The sequence below is a fragment of the Lutra lutra genome, chromosome 1 (genome assembly GCF_902655055.1).
Source record: "Lutra lutra chromosome 1, mLutLut1.2, whole genome shotgun sequence".
Lineage (NCBI taxonomy): Eukaryota > Metazoa > Chordata > Mammalia > Carnivora > Mustelidae > Lutra > Lutra lutra.
In genome coordinates, this window is record NC_062278.1 from 62,120,884 (window position 1) to 62,136,068 (window position 15,185).

The 15,185-nt window shown below is 39.7% G+C and overlaps 1 protein-coding gene across 8 annotated transcripts in view; it reads right to left on the reverse strand.

The window, feature by feature from the left end:
- Nucleotides 1-15,185, reverse strand: part of ZBTB20 (zinc finger and BTB domain containing 20) — an 814,654-nt gene that overhangs the window by 296,835 nt on the left and 502,634 nt on the right. For 3 of the 8 annotated variants that reach the window (XM_047725382.1, XM_047725307.1, XM_047725325.1), the window contains exon 1: nucleotides 11,700-11,835. The exons of 3 other annotated variants lie outside the window; for them this stretch is intronic. The gene's annotated coding sequence lies outside the window, so the exon portion shown is untranslated. Of the gene's footprint in view, nucleotides 1-10,938; nucleotides 11,082-11,699; nucleotides 11,836-15,185 lie in introns of those variants that run through there. 2 more of the 8 variants (XM_047725333.1, XM_047725356.1) reach the window with 2 other exon arrangements.

The following is a 15,185-nucleotide window of genomic DNA, read 5'->3' on the forward strand; positions in this document are numbered from 1 at the left end:
CCTTCTTCCAGTTTGAAAGTGTTCTTCATTCTCACTACTTCTTTGTTTTCTGACATCACACCATGGCAGTCCGTATTTCCTTCTTCCCAAAAGCCCCTTTTTGCTCCATTTTTCAATGCTCAGCTTTTATATATACATATACATACATAGCTAAAGCTCTCCCTCTACTATGAAGACTTCCATGTACTAGTATAGGCAACCCCGACGTGAATTCTTGTAGCAGAGACTCTCTTTCTATTGCTCATTTTGGTGCATAATAATAGGCTAGTAATTTCCACTTAATTAGTTTTAGGACCTAATTACTAATCTCTGCAACAAGACTACACAAACTATAAGCTCCTTGTAAGCAGGTATTATATCTTTGATAATGAGTAACACTGTTAACTATTGTGACAGATATTAAGATTTTCATCATACTTGTTTCTAAATTTAAATTGTACCTCTTCCCTTTTTTAAGAGTCAAAAAAATAGTGACAATAAAGGGAACACAATAAATATATCAACATACAATGGTTAATGATCTTCACTGGCTACAATATTGCATTTTCTGTTGGTTCCTCCCCTTCTCACATGCAATATTTACTATTGGACACACTCTACCTTAATGCCAACATTGCCCAATTAAAATTTACACTAATTAAGATTTGGATGTTGTTAGCACCAACCTAGAGGTAGAGCAGCTATAGGGCAACTGAGACCAAGTTCAGGATATAAGATCTCTGAAAATTCAAGGAGCTAAGGACCACTGTGGGACGCATAGCAAATAGTCCAACATGTAGTCGGCCAAGGTTGAGTGCTACTTCTTACAAATAGGGCTTGATAGCAGCATTACTTATTATTGATATAATATTGATATAGAGATATTTTTCTCAAAATATAACAACTACAGAAAGGGGAATGTGAACAACAGGACATGAAGATCAAAATTGAGGTCAGAACCGAGGACATCAGATTAAAATGTGAATGGATAATGAATCACTTGTAAGATTAAAAATCAAATTTTGAATGGGAAAAAGGCATAGATAGAAGCATAGAGAACACAGTTCTAAAGATGGTATTCATGGTTCCATGAAGGAAAAAATGAAGCAGATAGAGGGATAGGCTTCTTATATTTTTTGGATATGAGTATTGAGAGGTTTAAATCAGGCAAAAAGATAAAAATAACTAGGAGAGTTTGGACTGGAAGACTGAGAATAATAGTCAGGGATAGTGAATACAGTGACCTAGGTAGACAGTGAGGTCAGCAGTTAGAATATCAGGTAGCCAGGACTATGACCTAAGTAAAAAGGCTGTAAGTAGAACATTCATTCATTCATTCATTCATCCTACTTTTATTTATTGAGCTTATAAAATAATTTATTGAGCTATAACAGTGAACTGATCAATAGATCTGGACTTGACTGTGCTTAACAGAATCCATAGTTTAGTAAGGACTTAAACGATAGAGAGAGCAACTGGGGTGAGTAGGTAATAGGAGTGAGTCCAGCATCTTAGTAATTGTGTATCAAGTACCTGAAACCAGTGTTAAGGCTAAACTTAGAACCAAACCCACTGTGTCCAAAGTATGAATTCCTCATATAGTCTCTGCTCATGAAGATATTGGGATTAACATGAAGGTGACGCTTAAGCCCAAAGCTGGGGTAAGCAAGCCTTCCTAGGAAGATGGGGTGAGTGGGTGTGTATTTGTATATGTGGGCATGCACACACTGTGTAGGTTTTTTCCAAACAGGTATTAACCATAACTTTATAGGAAAGAAAAAACTTAAAAGGAAAGTTTCCTTTATAGGAAACCAGATATTGGTTGAAATATTTTATATTCATTAGATCATTTACTCCCCACAATAATTTTATGATGATGGTATCATCATCCCCATTTTACAGATTTAGAAACTGATGTAGTGAGAATTAGTTTTTCCAAGCTTACATAGCTAGTGAGTTGGTAGAAACCAGGCAGTCTGCCCTCTTAATCACTCTGCTATGCTTCCTAAATCCAGAGGAACAATAGGAGGATTGTATTATCTCAGGTCAGAGCTTGTCTATGTCTACATAATATCTTTTTACATTCCCATAAATATAAATGATTTGAGGATACTCTTACTAAAGCAGTAGCTCTTCTCAGAAATGTTTAACAATGGCATATTATGTTGTTCAAGAATATAATGAAACTATAGTGGTAAGAGATGAGAGAGATTTGGCTCTTGTGGACTTTAATTTTTATTATGCTATTTAAACCATAAAGAAATAGGCCAGTCGATATGGAAAGTGACAATTTTAGTTTCAGTCAGCCATGCTGTGTGGGTTCAGCTCTCTACCTCTTCCTCCTCCATTTCTCTATAGGGTGACATAAGGGTTAATAAGATGACTATAGAACATATTTACCTTATGAGAAATCACAAGTTCTATTCTTACTGTGATTTTCTTAGCCACGATAATTCTGCTGGAATTTCTTATTAAGACAGCATGATGAATCCCAAGCCCAGGGATTCATCATGAGAGGGACCAAACAAAATACCAGTACCCCCCCGGTTACAGAAGTCCAATTCTGTAGTGTCTACTCTTTACAAAGTTGATTGTTAACGTAGGACTATGAACATAAAATTTTCATTAAGAAACAAACAAAAATCCATACTTACCTTTACTCTTTCTATATAACCTGTATCTTTCTAGGTACTAAGACTATTCAGTACTATTATTTTCATAAGTGATCTGCATCAAAACAGAGAGGGGGAAAAAGTAGGGCAAAGACTTACTGGCTATAAACTGACTGTATGTGTAAGTCTAAAATCCATACTTTCTAGTGTCAACATGCTAGAAAAACCGACCTTAAATTTGGTAGAGAATATCTTCCAAGTAGACAAATGGGAACCCCCCAACCTCTGAACTTGTCAGGGATTTCTGGCCCCTTTTACCATTTGACCTTCAACGAATAATATAGCCGCTTTTGGCCCTTAGCCTGTACTAGCTACAAAGGTGACTGATACCTGCCATATTTTGGGACAGCTTATCACCTCAGCCCCTGGAGTGACTGAGTATTTATAGACACAAAGATAGAAATATAAAGCACGTATGTATAGGCAGGAGTCCCCTGGAGGTGGCGATTAGGACCAGGCAGTAATTTTAGCTTGAAGTTCCTATGACTTAAATAGCCACTTGAGCTCTGATCTTGCAGTTTACGATGTCAATAGAACCCCTAAATGAAATTACAGCCTTCTGATACGCAGCAGGATATCCTTTCTTTGCCATGCAATGTACACGGCCAGGAGAAATTGCTCTGTATATGGAGTTTCACTAAAGCAGAATTTATCATAAGGCTGCTCTGCTAAAATATCATTATGCTGTTATTCACTGGATAACACATCTAATGACTCGGGGTGCACTTGATAGCCATGTTTCAGTGAACACAGACGCACGCCCTGATGTGAACTGGGCACTCCAGTGCTTCAAAGCACTATCGATTTCAATTCTACCATAATTTACACCTGGCTTGTTTTGCCAATAGCTTGAACCCATGCTAACAGTGGAACATACACATACGAGTATTAGAGAAATCAGAAATGAACTGTATAGCAAAAATGCATGCAGCAAACATCCTAGGATTCTGCCTTTATAATAATCTCCCTTGATGCTAATTAAGTATTCCACATGATTTTCTTTGTTATGCACGGGGATTTCCTGTGTTAGCACTGTCCCATGGCTGCTGGTGATAGGGAGGATAACCTCTTCCACTTGTACAAACTGTGGGTATTTTTGGGTGGGATCTGGGTGCCAATGATCTTGGTTCCCCCATCATTTGGCACAACGACTGGCCTATGATTGCTGCTCATAATAATCATCTTCTCTAAGGCTCCTCTTCCTCTCTCTGTTCCAAAAATGTCATATACCCTAAGGATCTGCTCTCTTTTGCTCTCTGTCAATAAATTTTCCTTGAGAAAAGTCCACTCCATAATTTTAACTGCTACCGTGATGTTGACAATTCAGATGACTGCCCAACTTCAGTCTCTTGCTGACCTATCTTCAGCTTTCCTGACTAAATCCAATGGCCTACCAGAAACCTGGATGCCCCCCTGACATCTCAAAATAAATACATTCAAAAGCAAATTTATCGGGGCGCTGGGTGGCTCAGTGGGTTAAGCTGCTGCCTTCGGCTCAGGTCATGATCTCAGGGTCCTGGGATCGAGTCCCGCATCGGGCTCTCTGCTCAGCAAGAAGCCTGCTTCCCTCTCTCTCTCTGCCTGCCTCTCTGTCTACTTGTGATCTCTCTCTGTCAAATAAATAAATAAAATCTTTAAAAAAAAAAAAAAGCAAATTTATCATCTTCCCCAGCCTACAAAACCTGCTGCTCCTCCTTAGAGCTTTCCTTGCCTAGTTGTGTAAGGCAGAAACCTGGGAGCAATCCAAAATGCCTTCTTCTCTCAATACCCAGCTCGAAGGTTATTAGATTGTGCTCATTCTGTCTCTTATCTCTTAAACGTATCTCCTTCTCCCTAATCCCACAGTTACTGTCCTAGTTCAGGGCTTCATTGTTTCTTGTCTGAACAATTTCAGTTGCCTCCTAACTCATTTTCTTGCCCCATTCTCCCATTCCTCCAATCTATCCTCCAGCCTGCTGCCAGGCAATCTTCCATAACACAATTTGATCATTAACCTTCCATACTTAAAACTTTCAATGGCTCCCCAAATGCCATAAGATGAAGCTAAAACTTCTTTGCATGGTGATCAGGGCCCAACGTGATTGTTCCCGGACTACCTCTCCAGCACCATTTCTCCCTCTTCCTCTGCTGAACATCAGTGACACTGACTCCCGACTCGCCATGCTATTTCCTCTTCAAGTGCCTTTGACCCTGCAGCCTTTCCTCCCTCTGACCATCTGGGAAAATCCTTCAAGGCCCAGAATGGATTCATTAGCTCTTCTGTGAAGCTTTCCCTGACCCTCTGCCCCAAGGTACATTCAGCTGAACCCACACTACTGCACCTCCAAAGTTCCTTGAACATCCTTCATTTACGATACTTTGCATATGGCATCATCCCAACTTGCTTGCTTATCTGTCTCTCCTGTGGAGCAACTTGAGGTCATGTCTTATTCATCTTTGTATTGTCCCTGACAAAATCAAAACCCTCATGACAGCATATAAAGACCTACATGCTCAGGCCCCACCTTCCCTACATTATCCCCTACCATGCTTTTCCTTGCCTACTCTGATTCTGCCACAAACACTGCTCAGTTATCACTCAAACTTGCCAGATACATTCTTGTCCAGGACCTTTTCACTTAGTGCCACTGTCAAAAATGCTTTTGTCTAGACAACTATAAAATTTGTTTCTTCACCCTTCTCAAATGCTGCCCCCTCATGAGGTATTCTTTTTCTCTCCAATTTAAAATTGCATCTTCACCGCTCACATACACTCTCACTCTCCCTCCTCCTTCGTTTTTCTCTGTGGCAGTTATCACTATCCAGCATGATATCTTTGACATATGTACTTGTTTATTGTTTTTCTTCCCTGACTTAAAAAGGAAGCATTATGAAGACAGAGACTTCTGTTTGTTTTGTTTACTATAGTATCCCCAGCCCTTGCAAAAGTTCTGGGTGTATGGCATGTGCTCCCCTATAGATACTTGTTAATAAATGCATTGATCTTTAGTTTCTAGAATAATACCTGACACAGAGTAGGGGTTCAAAGTGCTTCTTGAATTAATAAATGAGTGAATGAATGAATTAATGTTAAATCCACACTTTATGAATGTGCTAAAGAATACTCTTTGTAATCTGATCCTCATAACAACACCAGTAAGTGAGTTGAGTGGGTAGTAGTATTCTCATTTGACAAATGAAGTAACTGAAAGGTTAGGAGCCTAAATTAAGACTGCATAGGTAGTTTAAGGTTTGCTACTCTTTTCATTTCAGTACTAAAAGGTAAAGACAATTCTTCGCACTCTGTTCATGATGTAGCTCTAACATTTATTACACTATTTTGGTTCCTCTTGACTAGGAAGGCAATTAACGGGAGGTGCAAGGTGCTAATACCTTTTATTACAATTTGTGTCTTTCCTTATTAGGTGCCTTTCATAAGACAGATCCTTTTCTTTCATTTTCAAAAGTGGATTAGGCACTCATACAATTTTGCCCCTCGGAGTGGTTTGTACATGGCTACCCAAGAGGACATCAGGCTACAAATCCTGCCAGAATGAACTGGAAGGTGAGTGTGGCATTTGTATCTTGAGGATGAACAGGTTGTTTAATGCCAAGTTTGTGCTAATGGAGGTGTCTTTAATGTGTTAACACCCAAAGGAGAACAAATTCAACAGCAAAACATTTCAGTTTTTGGCATGTCTATGGAGAGTTAACTTTCCATTGTTCAAGGGTTAATTATCCATTATGCGAACCTCTTCTCTTTCTCCCTCTGGCTGCTTACATCTAGGAATTCAGTTTACTAAAGGATAAGTAGGGAAAATAAAAAAGATGCAAATGAAACTACTACATTTCATTTATACATATTAGAAGCTCTAGAAAAGAATTTGGTATAGGAGACAGAATTAGATGTAGTTTGAGGACTGCCAAGTTGACTGACCATTGACAACAGACAAAATCAAAGCCCATTTTACACAATATCTTGTTTTTTTTTTTTTTTCAGTTATTGTTTATCAGAGTTGGTTTGTAGGATATGAAGTTACTCCCTGAATGTACTTCATGTCAGCCAGGTGCCATGTAAGGTGCTGGAATTTCTCTTCTCTGATGTCCCCAGAGCACTAAAGGTGCCTTAGTGTACTGTGGCTTAATGACTGAAGCAGCACCAAGAGATCCCACCAATTTCTCTACTCATCCATGAGAAACAGCTGCACTTAGTTATCTCCAGCTATTATTTACATAAAAAGGGTCACTTAATTAGTGTCTGTTAAGATAGGGCAAATGATTTGGCTGCCCTTCCTTTTGCCCCTTTCTTTATTGTGCTGTCTGGCCTCACACCCCCACTATCTAGTTCACAGGGCATTCTGAGGCAGTCTTTATGCCTGTCCATGTCTGACATCAGCCTGAGCTCCTTAGATGTTGCGTCTGAAGAATGGAAGAACCACTGGTGGACTGTAAGTGAGTAACTGGTAAGCTGGAGAGGCCTTTGGTCAATATGATACATTCTAGGTGAGTCTGGTCCTTTCAGACTGCAGGAGTCCAACAAGCTGGTATGTAGCCACCCTCAAGAGTCCTGGAAAATGAATGGAACTACTGCAAGTTCGAGACCCCATATTCTGTCAGGAATGCCCTGTGCATTTTGGAAATTTGAGAATGTACCTCAGCAGACAGCAGCAGGTGCTATCAGCAAGTCAGATCTGATATGGGAACTTAAGGGGTTCAGGTAGAGAAGAATCTATTGATTTGTTTTCTGGACATATTCCTTTTGTTATGATAAATAAGACATACACATTGCCAATGCACTAATGTATAGAGATACTCATTAATCACCTACTCACTGATCCTCCACTCAGACTGAGCAATTTGACATTGGTTGGAGGAAGATGAACATAAAATGTACTACCTGCCTTCTAATCACCTGTTTCACATCTATAAAAAAACTTCAGTTCAAAGCAGTATATGACAAGTGCCAATGAAACCTAGAGATTTTTTTTTTTAAACCTAGAGATTTTTAAAATGCTATCCATGTCAGAAGGGGAAGTTAGCTTTTATTTGCATTATCATAAACAGCTTCAGAGAAACAACTGTGACTTGGCAAGATACGATATGGCTGGGTATCTTAAAAAGGTGTCTGAAAAATTATAGTTGCCTATGCTGATATGTAAATACAGCATCAAAGTATTTAGCGTACAGATAAGTAACTGAGAAACTGGAATAAATTGGGACATTTTATATAAATTATTTTTTACAAAATAAAGTGAATTCATTAAATATAGCCTCAACTTTAAGATAATTAATAGCAATTTAATTTCTTTCTACTTAATTTTAACTACTTTATACATAAAACAATTATTATTTTGAGATTGTGCATAATGGAATTTAGGTTTATAACCTAACATGTATATTTGATGAAGGAGAATTACTCACCTTATAGGCTAACCAAATCTCCCCTTTGGTATCTATACTGTTCATAAATATTTGTACAAAATTTCTGTGTTGTCAGTGTGATAAAATGTCAGCTACATTTCACTTAAGGTCAATCTGCAAAACCTCCGATTGAATTCAAAAGCAAGTAAGCCTAGCTAGCAGTCAGTCCTGTTTTCAGTGGTTGAATATAGGTATGCCATTATGCAAGCATATATGCACTTACAAGCTAACATACATACACATTCAGATGATACAATAAATCAACCCCTTCTTTTTAACTTCTGAAAATATGTATCTTTTTAAAGGAATCATAAATATCAAAAAGCATTTTTAAATAAATAAGAATGATTTCTTATCGGTGTGATCATAAAGCGATGTGATTTTTGTCTAATTGTGACTACCTAATTAAATGAATGTAACATGCAGAAAGCACTTATAGCTAAAATGTGCACAGAGGAAAATACACACTCTACAGCATACATCCTCTGAAATGACATTACAATTTTTTGCGATGGGCACTGAAAAACTGAATTACTGATAGTATGGTATTAAGGTTTATAACACAGGCATTGAAAAAAATCAGGTATTAATACAACAGTTTAAGCAGAAAGAAACATATCATTATATTGCCTTTCAGAGATGAACTGATCATATTTGGACTTATATACTCCAAATTAGCCGCTGAATTCTTCCAGAGCCACGTGGACCTCCAGATCTTGCCAATAATAAGGAAAATCTCTCTGGCAGGTTATATTTTTAAAATGTCATCTCTTGGGATACACTCTTAGATATTCATGTTTACCTATTCTCTGCTTAAAAATGCTCAGAAAATTTTACATATTAGATGTAGGAGATTTTAACATCAAAATGTTTTCAAAGTGTTAGAGATCCAGCCTGCCTTTGGTGTAGTCCTAAATAGACATCCTTACCAGAGACTTACAGATAATTCTCCTGGGAATCTACAGCCTGAGTGTTAACTGTGTGAAGCACAACCCCCTACGTAGGTCTTGGTGGTAATGGGCTAAAAGCTAGTTACATTTTTTATACTATATTTTAAAAATTTTAACACCATTTTCCTATTCAATCTTTTTTTTTTTTTAGAAAACAAGAGACTAATGGAAAACCCCCAAGAGACATTTTAACATACAAATAGTATGGTCATAACTAGCATGTCTAACTGAAATAGGCAAACTTTACCGTTACGTACCACTGAAATGTTTATCATACTTATCCTAATAAAATGTGGAGACCACTTCCTATCATGATGACAGGTGAGGAATTTGGGGTGCCTAACAAATTACAGGTATCGTGATATGAACCTGACTCTGTTCTAGAGGTCATGAGAATCCTCGATGAGGCTGTAGCAGGGGTCAGCCTCTACAGAGAACTTTAGATATATGAGCATGTGTGAGTTCTCCGGTTAAGAATCTGAATTGTCCAGAGTAGCAGACAAAATTCCAAAGCTAAGTACCAGTCAGTGGAATATGTTGGATGACGGCACCAGCTTGGACAAGGGTGAACACAACAGGCACACACAAAACACATCTGGTTCAATGTAAAATCAACAATTGCTACAGCATTTTCAACTTTTAGGAAGAATCTACTGGCAATGCGTTAACAGCAAGGACAACTAAAACAATAAGATAGCATCTCTTTCCAAATATTTAAGAACATCGAGTAAGTGCCCCTTAGGCTGGGTTGTGGTTCTTGAAAGTTTTAGCCTATGAGAACCATATTGGGGACATCAAAGACTCCTCCCTCCTTTCCAAAGAGCAATTTACTTCAGATGCTGCCACACACTCAAATGCTTTTATGGCCACCATGTTTTTTTGTTTGTTTGTTTTATTATTTTTTCCACTTCTAATATTTTGGAATATGCCAGATTTTTGAAATTGGAAGAAAGACAAGAAAACATGGTAAGATCAAATACCTTTGAAAGAGCAGTAAAGTAGGCACCTGATGGCAAAGGGCAAATACACATTCCAGCTAAAATTCCACTTCCGGGGAGAGTGTGAGTTATTTAGTAAGGACATGGAAGGCTCTGAAAGCTCGTCTGTTGACTCTTCTGCTAGTCTAGTATCAAACAGGATGCAACCACCCCCATTCCATTCCTTCGACAACTTCCCAGAGCACACTCAATCAGAATCTCTTATATTGAGGACAATACTATATTTGGGTTTAATACTGAGAGGACAGTCATCTAGTTTTCCTAAGTCAGGATGATAAATTTCCCTGGAACCAAATAAGGATTCTCACTGCATTCTTTTATTTGATACCATGAATGCAGAAGAATAAAGAAGAGGGTGTGACAAATAATATTTTCCAAAGGTCGGGTGAGGGGAGGTTCCTCACATTTAAAAGCAACCAGTTCTTAGCAAAGCGATCTTTATAAGAACAGTATTAACAATATTCCTTTGCTATGCATCTACTTTTCTTTCCGGCTTAGCTGGGGAGGTAAGTATTCTGAGCAGAATGTAAATGTCCAGAATAGATGCATGAAGTTGGTAGAGAGAAACTCCAAATGAACGATGAGTCTCACTTTCATTTCCCCCTCTCACCACCGCGAGAGCTACCTCCCTGCCCTCACACACTCACCTACCTTCCTCCTCCCACAAGCATGTTTGCTAGGCATGTCAAGGCTGACATCCATCGGTGGCAGCATGAAGCCTAAGCCTGCAGGATCCTCCTGAGAACGGACTCAAGGCTCTGCCATTGTCTACAGAGTGCTCTCAGCTGTGCACACTAAAATCTTCATCATTCCGTTGAATTGTTTGGTAGCGTTTAAAAAAAATGTATTTTTTTAAAAACACCCTTTATTTCCTGACTGCCTCAGAGACACCAAGAATAGAATCCTTGACACATCAAATTCTGGAACCTCACCACTCACCAGGACTGTGGTTCCTGATCCCAAGGAGTGTCGACTGAGAATGAGCACAGTCTCTTGAGAGTGTCCAGGCCTGGCTGCTAAGCTCCCTGCTCTGATTAGTTTGTCGAGTTCACAGTGTTCCAGAGTGCTGAAGCACAGAAATTAGGGAGGGGAGGTGGAAGGAAAATCACTGGAGCCTCTTACGATCTAACTTCCACTAACTGAGAGGAAATGTCTTATAAATAAACAACAGCAAGAGAAACAAAAAAAACCCCATCCCGTCCTGCCAGAGGAATGTACATTATTGTCTCCCGACGGAAAACTTTACACCACACCAGAATGCAGCCATGTCTCCTGAAACTACCTCCCTCAAAACAGAAAGAAAAAGAGAATCAAGGAAAAAAAAAAAAAAAAACCAAAAATGATTTTTTTTATCCCCTTGAATTCTGTTGGGAAGTTCATGTGAGTTCCCAGTAGACAAACTAAACGAAGCAGTTTCAACAGTGTCACTGTTCCAGGATTTCTTGCAGAGCCTGCTTATTAGCAAAATTTCATTTCTGCCCAGATCATTGCTGTGCCATCCGGACATTTTCAGAAGGGAAGTTCAGGGAAGCGGGGGAGGGTACGACTGTGGAGGAGAGGAAGAAGAGAGGACAAAGGAACACTCCTGATGAACCGGAATGCCCTGGCCACGGCCACGGCCATGAGAAAGCCAGCCCCCACCCACCGCCCGACCACTGCTTGTTGAGGACTTGGTGATGCAGTGTGTGTAATCTACTTACTCTTTCTGCTCGGGAGGCTGAGGTTCCTACATTTCCAGCTCATGCTGGACTGTACCGTAAGCAACAAGTGAAATGAGTTCAGTGATCTCATTCTAGTCCTTCGACTCCTGTCCACATCGCTAAGCGACTGCACAGCTTGGCACAGGCCAGGATGAGTCAGCAGTCTCTGGTCATGAGAGGCCAGGCCTGGAATAGCAGGGGGGGTTTAGGTCAGGAGCAAAATGAAGCAGAAAGGCAGTCTAGATGGCCGGGCTCGGCTCTGCGATACACGGAGATGCTGCAGGGCAAAATGAAAGAGCCTCCTCGGCTGGGGGGGGGTGGGGCGTGGGGGGAGATGGTAGGATTGCAGAAAAAGGAGCAGCCAGGGAAAAACTGCCCACAGCTGCCTACCAAACACAACAAGAGCAAATCAAAGTACCACAGTTAGGAAAAAAAGGGCACTGTGAGAGCCCTGGAGGAGAAAAGAGGTTCGTTAAGATTTCTGGAATACCTTTTTTTTTTTTTTCCCCATGTGCTCTTGCACTTGATTTAAGAACCAGTGGTTACCTATATACTATCTTGGCATTTTGATATTGCTTTCCCAATTTGGTAAGTAGCAAAACAAAAAATTAAAGCAAAGCCCTGCTGTTAAATAACAAAAAGAAGCCTCCTACTCCATAAAAGAATGTAATTATATAAAAGATTGATATCTCAAGGATGTACATTTGAGTCAATAGTGTCCTTGTATAACCTGTGAATACTGGTCACAAAATGGCTAAAGAGAAGTATTCCTTAAGTCAAGCTTGGGCGAGGGTAGAGAAGAGCTGAGAGAAAAGAGAGGGCCAAGTTCAATGACGAAAGGCAAAGGACATATGACATGGTGTCCGTACTTCTACTCAGTGGGGTCAGCACAGATGTCCATCATAAATAGAGGCTTCCCACCAACAGGAGTTTCCAACATCTCTCCCTCTGCAGTGTTGCCGTAATACACTAAGAGGAGAGGGAAAATAAACTATCAGAGGGAAAGACAAGGTTCAACGTAAAAAAATCAGTCAGTAACAGACATTATGTTTGAGAGGAGGCAAACTGCCCTATGAGCCAACGGATAGGGAAAAATCTTAGTATCTGAAACAGCCTTAGAGGAACCATAACTGGATAAGGAAATTGAGGTGGAGACCGAGAATTATCAGCAAATAATAGTGATGACTCAAGTCAGATGGTGTGTAGCAAGAATGGCATGGAAAGAGAATAAGATCTGCAGAGCTGGGAAACACTAATAAAATATTTCTTTGACAAGGAATAATAAGGACTCAGTATACATTCCTAATTTTTATGTCTTAGAGATGCATACGTATGTAAGATGTGTAAGAAAATGGAGAGTAAATCAATTTAGTTTTCATTCCAGAGTGTAATATGTTATTTCAACACATCTTTGTTAAACGCTCAGCCTTGGGCAGATGAACTTTTTAGCCTTGATTTTCTTGTCTTTGAAATGGAATATTATCACCATTGAATTATTTATAAGGACTGAATCAGCGTTTGTCAGTCCTTATCATAGCAGTGTCTGTCACATGGTGAGCACTCAATAAATTAGTATTGTTTTTATTTGATTATCATTTTCATAAGTGCCCACTGAAAGAGTCACTTCCAATGTTGTTCCATTGGACTGAATGGAACCCATATGAAGGCTCCAGTAAAATGAGTTGGGTAACACTCCTCAGAGAACGCTGCTTTAAAAAGCTCATTTCTGTCTGGGTGTGTTAAACATTATCCTTGAACACAGAGGATGCTGAGAATCTATTATGTTGAAGTCCCAATTTGGGTTATCTATATTGTCAAAGCAGTTTGAAGCTTAACAGTGTCCAGTAACTAGGAGCCGAAAAAAGAAAAGAGGGATTTTTAGAAGGTTCTCCAAAAGCAACAGGATAAAAGTGCTATTGGCCTTGACCGCATGATGAGGGTTTTTTACCAAAGGGGAAAACTTAGTCCGGTTGATCATCCCAGCCTAATTGATTAATTGTGGGTCTGACCATCTGGCTGATGAATGCTGACACCCAGCAGTGATTACTGTGTAACACAAATCCGGATGTGCTCTCCCTGATGCCTCCCACAATAATGGCAACTCTGAACTTAAGGTTAGTTTATTCAGGCCTCTTGGCTCAATCTCTTCATGGAACAGCGGTTGCGGCAGGGAATATTTTACTAGACCTGGTCAAGCATTATCTTCTCTTATTTCAGTTACCTCCTCCTTCCCAACTCCACGCCTACCCGCTCCTGAGTCCTCTCTTGTCTATACTCACTTTTCATGCAAAGCATTCCATCTGTAGTTTTCATCGTACTGTCGGATTCTCTCATTTCCAGTTGCTCTATTCTGAAAAATATTCCGTTTAAAAGACCTGTATTGCTTATTTCACAAGGAATCCTATTGAGATGTTTTTACTGTATCTTCTTTGCTACTCTTTTGCTTTAAAGTAACCTGTGCTTCCAAATTCTAGATATATATTTCACCTAACTCATGAGCCTGATTAAAAGGCCCAAATGTTGCTCAAGTTCTCCATGAGGTTAATAGAACACAAGGGTTAATAGAAGATAATTCTTATATCTTGAACCTACTCTGTTCCTCAGTTAGGAGTGTCTTATGGAGAAGACTCCGGAACATATTTCACTGCTAGAGAAGGAAAGTTAGGCTCCTGTAAATCACAGGGATCAATAGTAGTGCCACCAATCCATACTGGGGGTAACCTGCATGCAGGAGAGTTTGCCAAGCAAATCAAATCTGAATGCATAAATATAAACCCTGGGAGATTATAACCGAAGGTTTTATTATTTTTCGTGGGAAGGCACGGGGGAGTAAACGGACACAAACTGTCTTGCACAAGCTTGGCCAGTGAGTCACAACCGAACAGGATCATCCATTTCCCCTCTTTTTCCCAGACTGATTTCCATCTCAAAATTCATCATGCTTCTTGTTCCCCGCAGATGCTGAATTCTTCTATGTTCCAGGCTGGGTTAGTGTTAATTTTCAGTAGAGGATGGCAATAGCACACTGAACTGCAGAGTTCCAGACTGGGAACTGGGAAATGTTTCTGGCCTGGCTGTCAGTAAACAACTATGTGTCTAGGGCAAGTCAAGTCCCTTAACTCCCCATGTCTCAGTCTCTTCATTGAAAAATGATAGGGTAGGACCACATGAACTCCATGGTCTCTGCCAGTACTAAGATTGTATGGTCCTATAGCTCATTTCCTTTTTCTCTCTGGCATCGACTGCTCAACCACTCTGCTTATAGTCCTTTCTCTGCTCTCAATTACTGATGGAAAAATAGCTCCTTCATTTGCTACCCGGTATTTGGTATTTGTAACCCCCCCTCCCTTTTTGATGCTAGCTATTTGGAGTCAGAAACACGAATCTAAGCAGATAGATGCTTTAAATGTGAAGGCGTTTAAGGAGAATAGCTTTCCCATGTAGAGCATTTAGTGCAGCTCTGCATGGAGGAAGCCAGCCATCCAA